This window comes from Vidua chalybeata, chromosome 3 (genome assembly GCF_026979565.1).
Source record: "Vidua chalybeata isolate OUT-0048 chromosome 3, bVidCha1 merged haplotype, whole genome shotgun sequence".
Taxonomy (NCBI): domain Eukaryota; kingdom Metazoa; phylum Chordata; class Aves; order Passeriformes; family Viduidae; genus Vidua; species Vidua chalybeata.
In genome coordinates this window covers 58,281,240-58,287,325 of record NC_071532.1, presented here as the reverse complement: position 1 = coordinate 58,287,325, position 6,086 = coordinate 58,281,240, and the positions used below count along the sequence as shown (strand labels likewise).

The window sequence follows — 6,086 nt, the reverse complement described above, 5'->3', positions numbered from 1 at the left end:
ATTCTGTGCTAGGGAGCTTTTCCTCATCCTAAAAATGTGGCCAGAAAGATTAAAGTAGATCCTCTCTCATGAAGTACAGAGCTTGGTATGATAACACATAGTGCGCTGAGCTGAATAATTGGTTTTTGAAGGAACATGTTTTCAAGACTTGTTTTTCTTTTCAAAGGAAATTTGAATTTTCCAAGGTTCTGGTAATCTCTTGTTTACAAAAGCACCTGTTCAGAAATGGGGTGGGAACAGTGTTGTGAAAATGGCTGCTAATAAACCAACAAACATTTCAAATAATTAAAAACTGTTTTTTATTGGGCCACACCCTACTGAATCCTACACCACTAAAGTCAGAGGAAGTTATTTTCTATTGTTCCCAGTGTTAAGGCCAAGCCTATGCCAACCAAAGCTATCATAAAAAAACACATACACAACGGTCCAGCGGCATATTGTTTTTTTGCTGCAAAATCAAGTCAATAAATCAAAGTGCAATTACTATGGTGTTAGATAAAGGAAATTGAGGAATAGAATGCTGTTATAATTAGAAATATGAGTATTAATTACCATTATTAGTATTAATTAGCATTATTTGTGATTAATTGCCATTACAGAAACGAGCAGATCGAAGCTTGAAGGATCTACATTGAAATCATGCTAAAGCTTGATCTCACCCTCTAGTGTGGAGAGTCCTTTTCATACCACCTCCCATAGAGTGTTACTGTCAAAACTGGCTTTGATGTAGTATTCCGATTTATCAGACGTCCATCAGCTAGCACCTGGTTATGAAAAAGTAACATAAGCAGGAGCAGCATCAAAGCAGTACTTTTGTATGGCAAACTCAAAATCATATTCAAATTCAGTAATGTTGATCTAATTGAGAGAGCTCCAATCTCAATTGGAGCTAGCAGGAAGTCTGAGAAAAACTACATTTCTGTCTTGAGGGAGATCTTGTTCTAGAGGATTTGGGGGAAAGGGCAGAAGAGAATTGGCATGGTGGACTTACTGTATGAATACAACCAGGAAAATCAGGCAGAAATAAAGCTACCTTGAACTTAAGGCAGAGGAGAGAGGACTCTGATAACCACTAAGTTGCTCTTGCCTTTTGACCACTGATGTCTGACAAATCACAAATCACCATTACCTCAAACCCCCCACCAGGGGCCCGCTCCACCCTGCTGTACATCATTTCTGGGAAGTTGTAGCTGGTGTCAAACATGCCGCTAAGGGTAAAGGTCTCAAACTTGTTCTGAGCTGTCTCCATGGGCTGCCCACATGTGCGACAAGGAAAGAGTGCAGATCTGTGGGGAGGAGGAGACAGAAAGGCAAAACATTGCTAAGCTTTCAGTAACTATGAGCTGGATTTGATAGCAAGAAAAGCTGTCATGATGAAAAAGCTATCTAATACACCTATGCATTTATTAATTATATACTCTGCATAGTTCTCTATATATTTCTATGTATAAAGAAATTATTTGCAGCACACTAAAAAAAAATGTGGCAGCAAAATTTTGAAGAATCAATATACTGACAAGCCAAGTGAATACAAATGGTATATCCACATTTAGTTTCCTTATTTTGTTAGATAACCAGATGGTAGATAATCACATCAGCACAATGGTACAAACCACTGAGCAGAAAACAGCTCTCTTGTGACAAGAGCATCCCTATGAAGACAGGGAGACACAAACATTCTTCTGTCCTTTTCATATATATATAAAGAAACCTGCTTAGAATCATAAAATCATTTAGGTTAGAAAAGACCTTCAAGACCATCAAGTCCAAGCATGACCCAGCACTGCTAAACCAACCACTAAACCATGTCCCTAAGCATCACATCTACACATTCTTTAAATACCTTCAAGGATGGCAACTGAACCACTTCCCTGGGCAACCTGTTCCAATGCTTGACAATCTTTTCAGTGAAGATATTTTTCCTAGTAACCAATTTAAACCTCCCCTGGCACAACCTGAAGCCACTTCCTCATGTCCTGTCACTTGGGAGAAGTGATCAACCTGACCTCCACCTCACCACAACCTCCTTTCAGGTAGTTGCAGGGAGCAATAAGGTCTCCCCTCAGCAATAAGTCCTGGCAAACCTATAACCTGCAAAACCTTAAGAGCAACTTCTGCAGATGTGTTGCAGATGTACAACTGGCACAGAGAAGCATACATAGTTATCTTCTTGTGTCCTAGCCAAAACTGGTGGGTGACCTCACCTTCAAGGGTGTTACAGCATAGGGTCAACACAAGGTCTACACTTACATAATTTATAACACTGAAAAGCAGATTAAAACCCCTAATGAAGTCAAAATATATAATGAAGAAAATAAATGTTGGGGGGGAGACTAAAAAATTCCTTGTCTTAAAAAAAAAAAAAAAAAAAAAAAAAACAAACAGCCTGCAAAAGAGAGTATTGCAACCTTCCCACTGTTCAAATAAGAGCAGAAAACTAGAAAACTCTTACCTGCAAATAATACTGTCTTTCAACAACATGTAGCCCATCAAAAGCACCTAGGACATAAATTTCATCTTGGTGCTTCTCTACCATCTTGGAAGAGATGGCAACAGAGGTCCTGCTGGCAAATGGCTCGATTTCCCGCAGATTCAGTGAGTTCCATGGATGAGAAGAGATCGTGGTAAATGACCCCACTGAATGAGTGTTTGTTTGATGGAAGCTGTTTGATCTGGCTGGCATACAATGTCCAGTTAACAACAGCAGGATAGTCAGGAGAGAGATGTGGGTGTGAACTCAGTTCTGTCAGCAAAAGGTGACCATTATCCATTTCAGTATTGTAGTAATATGCTCTTGGACCATCTGGGGCATAAATACCACTCCCTGCAAACACATAACATCAGAAATTTTCTAATCTGAAAGTAAATATATGGGACAGGTAAGCAGTAGTCACTAATTATATATGTGCAGAATTTAATTATAATGTTTACCAGACTGTTTTGAAACTAAATTGAGCCTTCACAGACTACAATCTTAACCTAATGTTTTTTTTTGCCATCAATGGAAAGTAGATCAAACTCTGGTGTTTCATGTATTGTAAGTGACAATATTAGTGTCCTGACTGTATGTGATTTAAATGGCTGAATTTTTGCATTCTTCTCTAACTGCATTAGAAATCAGTAATTCTGATTAAAATGGGTGGTAACACTGTCCAATCAAAAAGTTCTGTGAGGAAAAGATATTACCAAAATTCACAAATTTATGCAAGTGCTTTATATAAATAGAGACGTCTTTAAAGCCCAGAGTAAAACCTATCCATAAAGAATGAGTTGTATGACATAGGGTCATCAACTGAGAACTAAAGGAATGGCTCATATCTCCTTTGGATGTCAAAGTTTAGAGATACATTTTAGCAGTATGCTCCTCTCAATTCTGCGAACACATGCACACAAAATTTGTGCTTGGCTTTTGCTCAGGAAAAATATACCGTGAAAACAAAGCCTACAAAGAAAATGTGACACACAAGGTCTCCAGCCTAGTACTATTTGTAGAACTCACAAGAACATTTCTAAGAGTTAGGGTTCCATCTAGTGGAGAAAATGAAGTTTGGGTCTTTACCTGGCCAAAATACCAATAAAACACCAGGGTCAGAAGATGAAGAATAACACTCATAAACTTCCAGGACTGATAATTTAACAAAGACTAGAGGTGTTGTAGTCAACTTAAGAATTTCCAAGTTCTTACATGGCACATTTTTATTTCCTTTGTATCAAGAACTTTACAAGTTCTCATGTCCTATTCCTATTGACATGAGTATGCATGCTTAATGAGAACGAGGGTCAATTAGAGCACTGTCACGTTACCTGTCATATCTAAAGTGGAGTTGTGTATATTTGCTGAAAGGAAGTTGACCCCATTCCCAAGGCCCATGCTGAGTAGAACTGGACAGCTGACAACAGTGGAAGGGTGTTCACCCAAGCAGTTGGGAACAGAATGGTGTTAATCTGAAATCTGCTAGCCATGACCGCAGCTGGGTTATGGTAGAGTATGTCTGCGTAAGGGACAATGCCAAAGTAGCCAAAGTATTGAAAGTCACTAATCCTGGATCCTGAGTTAATTAAACTGTTTCTCTGTCACAAAAAGGTTGTACTGCTGCTCACAGAAAAGAAAAAAGAATGGAGAAAATAAAATATTAGAAAATAAATCAAACCATTCGAGTTAAATGAACATTGAATCAGTCACATAAATACAAGCAATGGAGAATATGTTTTGTGAATGTACTACATGTTAATTTCAAATAGGAGAACTCATACCACTGCAAGAGAAGTCAAACACGAATATCTGTTACTTCTGATTTATATCAGTAAAAGGGATTTGTGTTTAGTTAGGAAAAATTTATTTAGTATGTTAATGTTTAAATATCTTATGTGTCACTTCCTATTGAGATGCAGTAAAAATAGAGGGTTTATTGAGTTTTACTTATCATTTAGTTACTTGCTTTTAAATTCAGAATAGTGGCAGTGGTTTCCATCTGCCCTCTGACAATTGGTCTATTGGTCTGACTCTATGCAGAAATACATTTAAGCCCAGGAAGCAGCTTCTGTTTCACATCTTTAATCTCCTGAGAATCATGCACTTCCTGAACATTGTAAAATTCTCTCACCTTGTGATTACGAGCCACTAGTTTCCTTTCTCAGTGAAAGACTACGTTGTTATTGTACTGATAGTGGCCATCACTCGGACACCTCGGGTCACTGGAATTGCAGTTTCCTGTCTCCCATATTTGCAACCACATAGATGGAGTTATTCCTTGCCAGACAGCTCAGTCTTTCAAGCACGGATGAGGGAGCAAACCTAATCAGAAAGGAAAAAATAAAAAAAAAATCAAAACCATTTAATAAAAGAAATTTCCAATGTTAAGACTACAGATCATCAGACTGATAGATCTAAGTTAGTCATATCTACAAGGAGATTGCTGTTTTCTGTAACTTGACAGAAGACAGCATATTTGTGCTTCAGAGCTTAGCAGCTGAAATGCTACAATCACCTCACATTAACTGAAGAATGCAGGGGCTCCCTTGCAGTGGAAGCAAATCACACCTTCAAGTCTCTATTCTGCTCCTGGGGTGTTGCACAGTGCTGAAGCTACACCCACATGTGGGCTAATCTTAGCCATTCTGCTCCATTCTCTGTGTGGCTGGTGTGCTGAGGTAGCTTAGGATTAGTTTCTTCTATGGTGTGTTTTGTTACCTGTCTGCTTACTGCAGCTTCAAAAAATGGTGCAATATATTAAGGAAAATGACTGAATAAAAGGCTACCATATCATAATTCAAAAATCTAAATTTGTTATTGTGCAGTATATTCTTTCAGTAGTAGCTGTTATTTTATTCACAAATATTCCTAATAATTCTGTATCTTAAACATTTTCTACAACATACATAGAATTCCTTACTGAAAAATAATTTCTATGTATTTGTTTTTTCTATTAAATAAATCTCAACATTCCTGGTATACTAACTAAAATAGAAAAAATTACACTGAGAAAAAATGGCAGAGAAAAATTATGATGAAATTTGTCTGAAGCTATTTATGGCAACTACATGATGTCTTAACTTGGCTTCATTTCATAGAACTTGTTTCAAGACATTTAAAACTATCAACAACCACCCCTAGCTGTCTTTCACTTCAGACTGCTCCCCCATGCAGAACAGGGATGATACCTTCCAGGATGAGCATACGGAATCCAGTCCACCTGTGGGTCTGGGATATCCTCAAGATAAGGCTATATTGTTTCCCTTGTGAAGACGCATCTGTAAATGCCATCTTCAGGAGTCACAACAATATGGTACCAACATACAAACACCATTAAGACAATAAAAAATGGTCAGTGTTTACTCAAACAAATGTCTCTAATGAGTCCGTAATACCTGTCTGGCTGCTTCCTTGATGGCTGCTTCCAATATTGCAATATTTTTTTCCATCAGCATCAAGGCCTCCTCAGGAGAAACTGCCATTTCAGTGTCCTCTGACAAGACCATGTTGTGCTCATAGACAGCTGCAACATCTGTGTCCATGGCACAGGCCCCCAGAGCAGACAGCACCAAAAGCACAGCAGAGGCACAAATTTTAGGAAGCCCCATGTCTG

The 6,086-nt window shown here is 38.2% G+C and overlaps 1 pseudogene; it reads right to left on the bottom strand.

Moving 5' to 3' along the window:
* Nucleotides 1-662: 662 nt before the first annotated feature.
* Nucleotides 663-6,081, bottom strand: LOC128786114 (pantetheinase-like; annotated as a pseudogene).
* Between the last annotated feature and the right edge of the window lie 5 nt (nt 6,082-6,086).